This window comes from Pristiophorus japonicus, unplaced genomic scaffold (genome assembly GCF_044704955.1).
Source record: "Pristiophorus japonicus isolate sPriJap1 unplaced genomic scaffold, sPriJap1.hap1 HAP1_SCAFFOLD_361, whole genome shotgun sequence".
In the NCBI taxonomy this organism is placed as follows: Eukaryota; Metazoa; Chordata; class Chondrichthyes; family Pristiophoridae; genus Pristiophorus; species Pristiophorus japonicus.
The window spans coordinates 488,737-503,186 of NW_027253446.1; positions in this window are offsets into that span (position 1 = coordinate 488,737).

A 14,450-nucleotide genomic window follows, 5' to 3' on the forward strand; every position below is an offset into this window, starting at 1 on the left:
TGCTGTATCTGCCCTGGGAGTGTTCGATGGGACATTGGAGAGGGAGCTTTACTCTGATTCTAACCCATGCTGTACCTGCCCTGGGAGTGTTTGATGGGACGGTGTAGAGGGAGCTTTACTCTGTATCTAACCTGTGCTGTACCTGCTCTGGCAGTGTACGATGGGACATTGTGGAGGGAGCTTTACTTTGTATCTAACCCATACTGTACCTGCCCTGGGAGTGTTTGATAGGACAGTTTAGAGGAAGCTTTACTCTGCAAATAACCCCATGCTGTACCTGCCCTGGGTATGTTTGATAAAACACTGTAGAGGGAGCTTTTCTCTGTATCTAACCCTTGCTGTACCTGCCCTGGGAGAGTTTCTTGGGTCAGTCTCGAGGGAGCTTTACTCTGAATCTAACCCGTGCTGTAACTGCCGTGGGAGTGTTTGATGGGACAGTTTAGAGGGAGCTTTACTCTGTATCTAACGCCGTGCTGTACCTGCCCTGGGTATGTTTGATGGGACATTGCAGAGGGAGCTTTACTCTGTATCTCAGCCCGTGCTGTACGTGCCCTGGGAGTGTTTGATGGGACAGTGTAGAGGGAGCTTTACTCTGTATCAAACGCCCTGTACCTGCCCTGGGAGCGTTTGATGGGACAGTGAAGAGGGAGCTTTACTCTGTATCTAACCCCCTGTACCTGCCCTGGGAGTGTTTGATGGGACAGTGTAGAGGGAGCTTTACTCTGTATCTAACCCGTGCTGTACCTGCACTGGGAGTGTTTGATGGGACAGTGTAGAGGGAGCTTTACTCTGCAACTAACCCGCGCTGTACCTGCCCTGGGAGTGTTTGATGGGACAGTGCAGAGTGAGCTTTACTCTGTATCTAACCCCTTGCTGTACCTGCTCTGGGAGTGTTTGATGGGACAATGCAGAGGGAGCTTTACTCTGTATCTAACCCCTTGCTGTACCTGCCTTTGGAGTGTTCGATGGGACAGTGTAGAGGGAGCTTTACTCTGCAACTAACCCGTGCTGTACCTGCCCTTGGTGTGTTTGATGGGACGGTGTAGAGGGAGCTTTACTCTGTATCTGACCCGTGCTGTACCTGCCCTGGCAGTGCACGATGGGACATTGTGGAGGGAGCTCTACTCTGTATCTAACCCATACTGTACCTGCCCTGGGAGTGTTTGATGGGACAATTTAGAGGGAGCTTTACTCTGTATCTAACCTGTGCTGTACCTGCCCTGGGAGTGTTTGATGGGACAGTGTAGAGGGAGCATTACTCTGCAGCTAACCCTGTGCTGTACCTGCCCTGGGAGTGTTTGATGGGACATTGTAGAGGGAGCTTTACTCTGTATCTAACCCGTGGCTGTACCTGCCCTGGGAGTGTTTGATGGGACAGTGTAGAGGGAGCTTTACTCTGTGTCTAACCCCGTACTCTACCTGCCCTGGGAGTGTTTGATGGGACAGTGTAGAGGGAGCTTTACTCTGTATCTAAGCCTGTGCTGTACGTGCCCTGGGAGTGTTTGATGGGACAGTGTAGAGGGAGCTTTATTCTGTGTCCAACCCCGTGCTGTACCTGCCCTTGGAGTGTTTGATGGGACATTGTAGAGGGAGCTTTACTCTGTATCTAACCCTGAGCTGTATCTGCACTGGGAGTGTTTGATGGGACTTTTGTAGAGGGAGCTTTACTCTCTATCTAAGCCGTGCTGTACCTGCACTGGGAGTGTTTGATGGGACAGTGTAGAGGGAGCTTTACTCTGCAACTAACCCGCGCTGTACCTGCCCTGGGAGTGTTTGATGGGACAGTGCAGAGGGAGCTTTACTCTCTATCTAACCCTTTGCTGTCCCTGCCCTGGGAGTGTTTGATGGGACAGTGTAGAGGGAGCTTTACTCTGTATCTGACCCGTGCTGTACCTGCCCTGGGAGTGTTTGATGGGACAGTGTAGAGGGAGCTTTACTCTGTATATAATCCGTGCTGTACGTGCCCTGGGAGACATTGATGGGTCAGTGTAGAGGGAGCTTTACTCTGTATCTAACCCGTGCTGTACCTGCCCTGGGAGTGTTGGTTGGGACATTGTGTAGGGAGCTTTACTCTGTATCTAACCCCGTGCTGTACCTGCCCTGGGAGTGTTCGATGGGACAGTGCAGAGGGAGCTTTACTCTGTATATAACCCGTGCTGTACCTGCCCTGGGAGACACTGATGGGTCAGTGTAGAGGGAGCTTTACTCTGTATCTAACCTGTGCTGTACCTGCCCTGCGAGTGTTGGTTGGGCCATTGTAGCGGGAGCTTTACTCTGTATCTGACCTGTGCTGTACCTGCTCTGGGAGTGTTTGATGGGACAGTGTAGAGGGAGGATTACTCTGTATCTAACCCGCGGCTGTACCTGCCCTGGGAGTGTTTGATGGGACAGTGTAGAGGGAGCTTTACTCTGTATCTAACCCTGAGCTGTATCTGCCCTGGGAGTGTTTGATGGGACATTATAGAGGGAGCTTTACTCTCGATCTCACCCGTGCTGTACCTGTCCTGGGAGTGTTTGATGGGACATAGTGGAGGGAGCTTTACTATGTATCTAACCTGTGCTGCACCTGCCCTGGGAGAGATTGATGGGACAGTGTAGAGCGAGCTTTACTCTGTATCTAACCCGTGCTGTATCTGCCCTGGGAGTGTTCGATGGGACATTGGAGAGGGAGCTTTACTCTGCAAGTAACCCATGCTGTACCTGCCCTGGGAGTGTTTGATGGGACGGTCTAGAGGGAGCTTTACTCTGTATCTAACCCGTGCTGTACCTGCTCTGGCAGTGTACGATGGGACATTGTGGAGGGAGCTTTACTTTGTATCTAACCCATACTGTACCTGCCCTGGGAGTGTTTGATGGGACAGTTTAGAGGAAGCTTTACTCTGCAAATAACCCCATGCTGTACCTGCCCTGGGAGTGTTTGATGGGACAGTGTAGAGGGAGCTTTTCTCTGTATCTAACCCTTGCTGTACCTGCCCTGGGAGTGTTTGATGGGACAGTGTAGAGGGAGCTTTACTCTGCATCTAACGCGTGCTGTAGCTGCCCTGGGAGTGTTTGATGAGACATAGTGGAGGGAGCTTTACTCTGAATCTAACCCGCGGCTGTAACTGCCGTGGGAGTGTTTGATGGGACAGTTTAGAGGGAGCTTTACTCTGTATCTAACGCCGTGCTGTACCTGCCCTGGGTGTGTTTGATGGGACATTGCAGAGGGAGCTTTACTCTGTATCTAAGCCCGTGCTGTACGTGCCCTGGGAGTGTTTGATGGGACAGTGTAGAGGGAGCTTTACTCTGTATCAAACGCCCTGTACCTGCCCTGGGAGCGTTTGATGGGACAGTGAAGAGGGAGCTTTACTCTGTATCTAACCCCCTGTACCTGCCTGGGAGTGTTTGATGGGACAGTGTAGAGGGAGCTTTACTCTGTATCTAACCCGTGCTGTACCTGCCCTGGGAGTGTTTGATGGGACAGTGCAGAGTGAGCTTTACTCTGTATCTAACCCCTTGCTGTACCTGCCCTGGGAGTGTTTGATGGGACAGTGCAGAGGGAGCTTTACTCTGCATCTAACCCCTTGCTGTACCTGCCCTTGGAGTGTTCGATGGGACAGTGTAGAGGGAGCTTTACTCTGCAACTAACCCGTGCTGTACCTGCCCTGGGAGTGTTTGATGGGACGGTGTAGAGGGAGCTTTACTCTGTATCTGACCCGTGCTGTACCTGCCCTGGCAGTGCACGATGGGACATTGTGGAGGGAGCTCTACTCTGTATCTAACCCATACTGTTCCTGCCCTGGGAGTGTTTGATGGGACAGTTTAGAGGGAGCTTTACTCTGTATCTAACGCCGTGCTGTACCTGCCCTGGTTGTGTTTGATCAGACAGTGTAGAGAGAGCTTTACTCTGTATCTAACCTGTGCTGTACCTGCCCTGGGAGTGTTTGATGGGACAGTGTAGAGGGAGCTTTACTCTGTGTCTAACCCCGTGCTGTACCTGCCCTGGGAGTGTTTGATGGGACAATGTAGATGGAGCTTTACTCTGTATCTAACCCCGTGCTGCACCTGCCCTGGGAGTTTTTCATGGGGCAGTGTCGAGGGAGCTTTACTCTGTATCTAACCCGTGCTGTATCTGCCCTGGGAGTGTTTGATGGGACAGTGTAGAGGGAGCTTTACTGTGTATCTAACCCGCGCTGGAGCTGCCCTGGGAATGTTTGATGGGACATTGTAGAGGGAGCTTTACTCTGTATCTAACGCCGTGCTGTACCTGCCCTGGGTGTGTTTGATCGGACAGTGTAGAGAGAGCTTTCCTCTGTATCTAACCTGTGCTGCACCTGCCCTGGGAGTGTTTGATGGGACATTGTAGAGGGAGCTTTACTCTGCATCGAACCCGCGGCTGTACCTGCCCTGGGAGTGTTTGATGGGACAGTGTAGAGGGAGCTTTACTCTGTATCTCACCCCGTGCTGTACCTGCCCTGGGAGACATTGATGTGTCAGTGCAGAGGGAGCTTTACTCTGTATCTAACCTGTGTTGTACCTGCCCTGGGAGTGTTGGTTGGGACATTGTGCAGGGAGCTTTACTCTGTGTCTAACCCCGTGCTGTATCTGCCCTGGGAGTGTTTGATGGGACAGTGTTGAGGGAGGTTTACTCTGTCTCTAACCCGTGCTGTACCTGCCCTGGGGGTGTTTGATGGGACATGTAGAGGGAGCTTTACTCTGTATCTAACGCCCTGTACCTGCCCTGGGAGCGTTTGATGGGACAGTGAAGAGGGAGCTTTACTCTGTATCTAACCCCCTGTACCTGCCTGGGAGTGTTTGATGGGACAGTGTAGAGGGAGCTTTACTCTGTATCTAACCCGTGCTGTACCTGCCCTGGGAGTGTTTGATGGGACAGTGCAGAGTGAGCTTTACTCTGTATCTAACCCCTTGCTGTACCTGCCCTGGGAGTGTTTGATGGGACAGTGCAGAGGGAGCTTTACTCTGCATCTAACCCCTTGCTGTACCTGCCCTTGGAGTGTTCGATGGGACAGTGTAGAGGGAGCTTTACTCTGCAACTAACCCGTGCTGTACCTGCCCTGGGAGTGTTTGATGGGACGGTGTAGAGGGAGCTTTACTCTGTATCTGACCCGTGCTGTACCTGCCCTGGCAGTGCACGATGGGACATTGTGGAGGGAGCTCTACTCTGTATCTAACCCATACTGTTCCTGCCCTGGGAGTGTTTGATGGGACAGTTTAGAGGGAGCTTTACTCTGTATCTAACGCCGTGCTGTACCTGCCCTGGTTGTGTTTGATCAGACAGTGTAGAGAGAGCTTTACTCTGTATCTAACCTGTGCTGTACCTGCCCTGGGAGTGTTTGATGGGACAGTGTAGAGGGAGCTTTACTCTGTGTCTAACCCCGTGCTGTACCTGCCCTGGGAGTGTTTGATGGGACAATGTAGATGGAGCTTTACTCTGTATCTAACCCCGTGCTGCACCTGCCCTGGGAGTTTTTCATGGGGCAGTGTCGAGGGAGCTTTACTCTGTATCTAACCCGTGCTGTATCTGCCCTGGGAGTGTTTGATGGGACAGTGTAGAGGGAGCTTTACTGTGTATCTAACCCGCGCTGGAGCTGCCCTGGGAATGTTTGATGGGACATTGTAGAGGGAGCTTTACTCTGTATCTAACGCCGTGCTGTACCTGCCCTGGGTGTGTTTGATCGGACAGTGTAGAGAGAGCTTTCCTCTGTATCTAACCTGTGCTGCACCTGCCCTGGGAGTGTTTGATGGGACATTGTAGAGGGAGCTTTACTCTGCATCGAACCCGCGGCTGTACCTGCCCTGGGAGTGTTTGATGGGACAGTGTAGAGGGAGCTTTACTCTGTATCTCACCCCGTGCTGTACCTGCCCTGGGAGACATTGATGTGTCAGTGCAGAGGGAGCTTTACTCTGTATCTAACCTGTGTTGTACCTGCCCTGGGAGTGTTGGTTGGGACATTGTGCAGGGAGCTTTACTCTGTGTCTAACCCCGTGCTGTATCTGCCCTGGGAGTGTTTGATGGGACAGTGTTGAGGGAGGTTTACTCTGTCTCTAACCCGTGCTGTACCTGCCCTGGGGGTGTTTGATGGGACATGTAGAGGGAGCTTTACTCTGTATCTAACCCGTGCTGTACCTGCCCTGGGAGTGTTTGATGGGACAGTGTAGAGGGAGCTTTACTCTGCAACTAACCCGCGCTGTACCTGCCCTGGGAGTGTTTGATGGGACAGTGCAGAGGGAGCTTTACTCTGTATCTAACCCCTTGCTGTCCCTGCCCTGGGAGTGTTTGATGGGACAGTGTAGAGGGAGCTTTACTCTGTATCTGACCCGTGCTGTACGTGTCCTGGGAGTGTTTGATGGGACATTGTAGAGGGAGCTTTACTCTGTATATAATCTGTGCTGTACCTGCCCTGGGAGACATTGGTCAGTGTTGAGGGAGGTTTACTCTGTCTCTAACCCGTGCTGTACCTGCCCTGGGAGTGTTTGATGGGACATGTAGAGGGAGCTTTACTCTGTATCTAACCCGTGCTGTACCTGCCCTGGGAGTGTTTGATGGGACAGTGTAGAGGGAGCTTTACTCTGCAACGAACCCGCGCTGTACCTGCCCTGGGAGTGTTTGATGGAACACTGTAGAGGGAGCTTTCCTCTATATCTAACCCCTTGCTGTACCTGCCCTGGGAGTGTTTGATGGGACAGTGCAGAGGGAGCTTTACTCTGTATCTAACCCGTGCTGTACCTGCCCTGGGAGTGTTGGTTGGGACATTGTGTAGGGAGCTTTACTCTGTATCTAACCCCGTGCTGTACCTGCCCTGGGAGTGTTTGATGGGACAGTGCAGAGGGAGCTTTACTCTGTATATAACCCGTGCTGTACCTGCCCTGGGAGACACTGATGGGTCAGTGTAGAGGGAGCTTTACTCTGTATCTGACCTGTGCTGTACCTGCCCTGCGAGTGTTGGTTGGGACATTGTAGAGGGAGCTTTACTCTGTATCTGACCTGTGCTGTACCTGCCCTGGGAGTGTTTGATGGGACAGTGTAGAGGGAGGATTACTCTGTATCTAACCCGCGGCTGTACCTGCCCTGGGAGTGTTTGATGGGACAGTGTAGAGGGAGCTTTACTCTGTATCTAACCCTGAGCTGTATCTGCCCTGGGAGTGTTTGATGGGACATTATAGAGGGAGCTTTACTCTCGATCTCACCCGTGCTGTACCTGTCCTGGGAGTGTTTGATGGGACATAGTGGAGGGAGCTTTACTATGTATCTAACCTGTGCTGCACCTGCCCTGGGAGAGATTGATGGGACAGTGTAGAGCGAGCTTTACTCTGTATCTAACCCGTGCTGTATCTGCCCTGGGAGTGTTCGATGGGACATTGGAGAGGGAGCTTTACTCTGCAAGTAACCCATGCTGTACCTGCCCTGGGAGTGTTTGATGGGACGGTCTAGAGGGAGCTTTACTCTGTATCTAACCCGTGCTGTACCTGCTCTGGCAGTGTACGATGGGACATTGTGGAGGGAGCTTTACTTTGTATCTAACCCATACTGTACCTGCCCTGGGAGTGTTTGATGGGACAGTTTAGAGGAAGCTTTACTCTGCAAATAACCCCATGCTGTACCTGCCCTGGGAATGTTTGATAAAACACTGTAGAGGGAGCTTTTCTCTGTATCTAACCCTTGCTGTACCTGCCCTGGGAGTGTTTGATGGGACAGTGTAGAGGGAGCTTTACTCTGCATCTAACGCGTGCTGTAGCTGCCCTGGGAGTGTTTGATGAGACATAGTGGAGGGAGCTTTACTCTGAATCTAACCCGCGGCTGTAACTGCCGTGGGAGTGTTTGATGGGACAGTTTAGAGGGAGCTTTACTCTGTATCTAACGCCGTGCTGTACCTGCCCTGGGTGTGTTTGATGGGACATTGCAGAGGGAGCTTTACTCTGTATCTAAGCCCGTGCTGTACGTGCCCTGGGAGTGTTTGATGGGACAGTGTAGAGGGAGCTTTACTCTGTATCAAACGCCCTGTACCTGCCCTGGGAGCGTTTGATGGGACAGTGAAGAGGGAGCTTTACTCTGTATCTAACCCCCTGTACCTGCCTGGGAGTGTTTGATGGGACAGTGTAGAGGGAGCTTTACTCTGTATCTAACCCGTGCTGTACCTGCCCTGGGAGTGTTTGATGGGACAGTGCAGAGTGAGCTTTACTCTGGATCTAACCCCTTGCTGTACCTGCCCTGGGAGTGTTTGATGGGATAGTGCAGAGGGAGCTTTACTCTGTATCTAACCCCTTGCTGTACCTGCCCTTGGAGTGTTCGATGGGACAGTGTAGAGGGAGCTTTACTCTGCAACTAACCCGTGCTGTACCTGCCCTGGGAGTGTTTGATGGGACGGTGTAGTGGGAGCTTTACTCTGTATCTGACCCGTGCTGTACCTGCCCTGGCAGTGCACGATGGGACATTGTGGAGGGAGCTCTACTCTGTATCTAACCCATACTGTTCCTGCCCTGGGAGTGTTTGATGGGACAGTTTAGAGGGAGCTTTACTCTGTATATAACCTGTGCTGTACCTGCCCTGGGAGTGTTTGATGGGACAGTGTAGAGGGAGCATTACTCTGCACCAACCCTGTGCTGTACCTGCCCTGGGAGTGTTTGATGGGACAGTGTAGAGGGAGCTTTACTCTGTGTCTAACCCCGTACTCTACCTGCCCTGGGAGTGTTTGATGGGACAGTGTAGAGGGAGCTTTACTCTGTATCTAACCCATGGTGTTCCTGCCCTGGGAGTGTTTGATGGGACAGTGAAGAGGGAGCTTTACTCTGTATCTAAGCCCGTGCTGTACGTGCTTGGGAGTGTTTGATGGGACAGTGTAGATGGAGCTTTAATCTGTATCTAACCCGTGCTGTACCTGCCCTGGGACTGTTTGATGGGACAATGTAGATGGAGCTTTACTCTGTATCTAACCCCGTGCTGCACCTGCCCTGGGAGTGTTTCATGGGGCAGTGTCGAGGGAGCTTTACTCTGTCTCTAACCCCGTGCTGTATCTGCCCTGGGAGTGTTTGATGGGACATTGTAGAGGGAGCATTACTCTGTATCTAACCCCGTGCTGTACCTGCCCTGGGAGTGTTTGATGGGACAGTGTAGAGGGAGCTTTACTCTGTATATAACCCGTGCTGTACCTGCCCTGGGAGACATTGATGGGTCAGTGTAGAGGGAGCTTTACTCTGTATCTAACCTGTGCTGTACCTGCCCTGGGAGTGTTGGTTGGGACATTGTGGAGGGAGCTTTACTCTGTATCTAACCCGTGCTGTATCTGCCCTGGGAGTGTTTGATGGGACAGTGTAGAGGGAGCTTTACTGTGTATCTAACCCGTGCTGGAGCTGCCCTGGGAATGTTTGATGGGACATTGTAGAGGGAGCTTTACTCTGTATCTAACGCCGTGCTGTACCTGCCCTGGTTGTGTTTGATCAGACAGTGTAGAGAGAGCTTTACTCTGTATCTAACCTGTGCTGTACCTGCCCTGGGAGTGTTTGATGGGACAGTGTAGAGGGAGCTTTACTCTGTGTCTAACCCCGTGCTGTACCTGCCCTGGGAGTGTTTGTTGGGACAGTGTAGAAGGAGCTTTACTCTGTATCTAACGCATGGTGTACCTGCCCTGGGAGTGTTTGATGGGACAGTGAAGAGGGAGCTTTACTCTGTATCTAAGCCCGTGCTGTACGTGCCCTGGGAGTGTTTGATGGGACAATGCAGAGGGAGCTTTCCTCTGTATCTAACACGTGCTGTACCGCCCTGGGAGTGTTTGATGGGACAGTGTAGACGGAGCTTTAATCTGTATCTAACCCGTGCTGTACGTGCCCTGGGACTGTTTGATGGGACAATGTAGATGGAGCTTTACTCTGTATCTAACCCCGTGCTGCACCTGCCCTGGGAGTTTTTCATGGGGCAGTGTCGAGGGAGCTTTACTCTGTATATAACCCGTGCTGTACCTGCCCTGGGAGACATTGATGGGTCAGTGTAGAGGGAGCTTTACTCTGTATCTAACCTGTGCTGTACCTGCCCTGGGAGTGTTGGTTGGGACATTGTGGAGGGAGCTTTACTCTGTATCTAACCCGTGCTGTATCTGCCCTGGGAGTGTTTGATGGGACAGTGTAGAGGGAGCTTTACTGTGTATCTAACCCGCGCTGGAGCTGCCCTGGGAATGTTTGATGGGACATTGTAGAGGGAGCTTTACTCTGTATCTAACGCCGTGCTGTACCTGCCCTGGGTGTGTTTGATCGGACAGTGTAGAGAGAGCTTTCCTCTGTATCTAACCTGTGCTGCACCTGCCCTGGGAGTGTTTGATGGGACAGTGTAGAGGGAGCTTTACTCTGTATCTAACCCATGGTGTACCTGCCCTGGGAGTGTTTGATGGGACAGTGTAGAGGGAGCTTTACTCTGTATCTAACGCCGTGCTGTACCTGCCCTGGTTGTGTTTGATCGGACAGTGTAGAGAGAGCTTTACTCTGTATCTAACCTGTGCTGTACCTGCCCTGGGAGTGTTTGATGGGACAGTGTAGAGGGAGCTTTACTCTGTGTCTAACCCCGTGCTGTACCTGCCCTGGGAGTGTTTGATGGGACAGTGTAGAGGGAGCTTTACTCTGTATCTAACCTGTGTTGTACCTGCCCTGGGAGTGTTTGATGGGACAGTGTAGAGGGAACTTTACTCTGTGTCTAACCCCGTGCTGTACCTGCCCTGGGAGTGTTTGATGGGACAGTGTAGAGGGAGCTTTACTCTGTATCTCACCCCGTGCTGTACCTGCCCTGGGAGACATTGATGTGTCAGTGCAGAGGGAGCTTTACTCTGTATCTAACCTGTGTTGTACCTGCCCTGGGAGTGTTGGTTGGGACATTGTGCAGGGAGCTTTACTCTGTGTCTAACCCCGTGCTGTATCTGCCCTGGGAGTGTTTGATGGGACAGTGTTGAGGGAGGTTTACTCTGTCTCTAACCCGTGCTGTACCTGCCCTGGGAGTGTTTGATGGGACATGTAGAGGGAGCTTTACTCTGTATCTAACCCGTGCTGTACCTGCCCTGGGAGTGTTTGATGGGACAGTGTAGAGGGAGCTTTACTCTGCAACTAACCCGCGCTGTACCTGCCCTGGGAGTGTTTGATGGGACAGTGCAGAGGGAGCTTTACTCTGTATCTCACCCCTTGCTGTCCCTGCCCTGGGAGTGTTTGATGGGACAGTGTAGAGGGAGCTTTACTCTGTATCTGACCCGTGCTGTACGTGTCCTGGGAGTGTTTGATGGGACATTGTAGAGGGAGCTTTACTCTGTATATAATCTGTGCTGTACCTGCCCTGGGAGACATTGGTCAGTGTTGAGGGAGGTTTACTCTGTCTCTAACCCGTGCTGTACCTGCCCTGGGAGTGTTTGATGGGACAGTGTAGAGGGAGCTTTACTCTGCAACGAACCCGCGCTGTACCTGCCCTGGGAGTGTTTGATGGAACACTGTAGAGGGAGCTTTCCTCTATATCTAACCCCTTGCTGTACCTGCCCTGGGAGTGTTTGATGGGACAGTGCAGAGGGAGCTTTCCTCTATATCTAACCCCTTGCTGTACCTGCCCTGGGAGTGTTTGATGGGACAGTGCAGAGGGAGGTTTACTCTGTATCTTACCCGTGCTGGACCTGCCCTGGGAGTGTTTGATCGGACAGTGTAGAGAGAGCTTTACTCTGTATCTATCCTGTGCTGCACCTGCCCTGGGTGTGTTTGATCGGACAGTGTAGAGAGAGCTTTACTCTGTATCTAACCTGTGCTGCACCTGCCCTGGGAGTGTTTGATGGGACATTGTGGAGGGAGCTTTACTCTGTATCTAACCCGTGCTGTATCTGCCCTGGGAGTGTTTGATGGGACAGTGTAGAGGGAGCTTTACTGTGTATCTAACCCGTGCTGGAGCTGCCCTGGGAATGTTTGATGGGACAGTGTAGAGGGAGCTTTACTCTGTATCTAACCCATGGTGTAACTGCCCTGGGACTGTTTGATGGGACAGTGTAGAGGGAGCTTTACTCTGTATCTAACGCCGTGCTGTACCTGCCCTGGTTGTGTTTGATCGGACAGTGTAGAGAGAGCTTTACTCTGTATCTAACCTGTGCTGTAGCTGCCCTGGGAGTGTTTGATGGGACAGTGTAGAGGGAGCTTTACTCTGTGTCTAAACCCGTGCTGTACCTGCCCTGGGAGTGTTTGTTGGGATATTGTGGAGGGAGCTTTTCTCTGTACTAAACCCCGTGCTGTGCCTGCCGTGAGAGTGTTTGAAGCGACAGTGTGGAGGGAGCTTTACTCTGTCTCTAACCCGTGCTGTACCTGCCCTGGGAGTGTTTGATGGGACATTGTGGAGGGAGCTTTACTCCTGCTGTACCTGCCCTGGGAGTGTTTGTTGGGACAGTGTGGAGTGAGCTTTACTCTGAATCTAACCCCCTGTACCTGGGTATGAGTTGCTTGCTGAGACATCAGTAACATGTGACCCCTAAACTAACACAATTTAACTCTGCACACAAAATTTAAACCGTTAAATGTTATTGCAGCACTGGGATATGAACATAAAATATGTGAAACAAGACACACGTCTATTTTGATAGCTGCAAAGTTGTGAGGTGTTTGTGCAGCTGACGGAATGTGTTTTCGCGCCGAGGGAGGTGCCTTCCACATGAGCTGTGACTAGTGGCTCCACACTGGGTTCACAGATCGCTGCTCCATATTCGGATTCGAGGTGTGAAAGTTGTGTGTGCAGCTGTGACTTTGAGCTAAGTTGTGGAGGAGGTGTTGAAATGAATGGGGGAGTCACTGCCCAATCCAGGCCAGCGCAGGCAGACTACGCCAAGGGCCCAGCTCGGCCCAGCGACTCCACGACAGCGTCCAAGGCCTCTGGACTTGTCCTCAGCCTGTGGACCACGAAGGGAAAATTCACCCTGGATCATTGCTCCAGAGACCAGTCCACCACCTGCAGCTTGTGAATGTAGCACAGTCTCCAAGTTCGCTGTGATGCCCCTGTAGTTCAATATCCTCTGACACTGTACAGGCTTACATAGCACTGTACTGCACAGAAAGAGGCCATTCGGTCCATCGTGCCTATGGCGGTTCTTTGAACGAGCTGTCCAATTAGTCCCACTCCCCCCCGCTCTTTCCCCATAACCTGCACATTTTCCTTTACAAGTAATTTTCCAAATCCCTTCTGAAAGTTTTTATAAAATCTGCTCCCACTGCCCTTTCAGGCCGTGCAGTTCACAACAGCTCGCTACGTAAAAACATTTCTCCTCATACCCCTCGGCTCTTTTGCCAATTACCTTCAATCTGTGTCCTGTGGGTAATGACCCTCCTGTGTCCTGTGGTTACTGACCCTCCTGTGTCCTGTGGGTAGTGACCCTGCTGTGTCCTGTGGTTAGTGACCCTCCTGTGTCCTGTGGTTACCGAGCCTCCTGTGTCCTGTGGTTACTGACCCTCCTGTGTCCTGTGGGTAGTGACCCTCCTGTGTCCTGTGGTTAGTGACCCTCCTGTGTCCTGTGGTAAGTGACCCTCCTGTGGTTAGTGACCCTCCTGTGTCCTGTGGGTAGTGACCCTCCTGTGTCCTGTGGTTACTGACCATCCTGTGTCCTGTGGTTAGTGACCCTCCTGTGTCCTGTGGTTACTGACCCTCCTGTGTCCTGTGGGTAGTGACCCTCCTGTGTCCGGTGGTTACTGACCCTCCTGTGTCCTGTGGTTATTGACCCTCCTGTGTCCTGTGGTTACTGACCCTCCTGTGTCCTGTGCGTAGTGACCCTCCTGTGTCCTGTGGTTACTGACCATCCTATGTCCTGTGGTTAGTGACCCTCCTGTGTCATGTGGGTAGTGACCCTCCTGTGTCCTGTGGGTAGTGACCCTCCTGTGTCCTGTAGTTAGTGACCCTGCTGTGTCCTGTGGTTAGTGACCCGCCTGTGTCCTGTGAGTAGTGACCCTCCTGTGTCCTGTGGTTAGTGACCCTCCTGTGTCCTGTGGTTAGTGACCCTCCTGTGTCATGTGGGTAGTGACCCTCCTGTGTCCTGTGGGTAGTGACCCTCCTGTGTCCTGTGGGTAGTGACCCTCCTGTGTCCTGTGGTTACTGACCCTCCTGTGGTTAGTGACCCTCCTGTGTCCTGTGGGTAGTGACCCTCCTGTGTCCTGTGGTTAGTGACCCTCCTGTGTCCTGTGGTTAGTGACCCGCCTGTGTCCTGTGGTTAGTGACCCTCCTGTGTCCTGTGGGTAGTGACCCTCCTGTGTCCTGTGGTTAGTGACCCGCCTGTGTCCTGTGGGTAGTGACCCTCCTGTGTCTTGTGGTTAGTGACCCTCCTGTGTCCTGTGGTTAGTGACCCTCCTATGTCCTGTGGTTAGTGACCCTCCTGTGTCCTGTGGTTAGTGACCCTCCTGTGTCCTGTGGTTAGTGACTCTCCTGTGTCCTGTGGTTAGTGACCCCCCTGTGTCCTGTGGTTACCGAC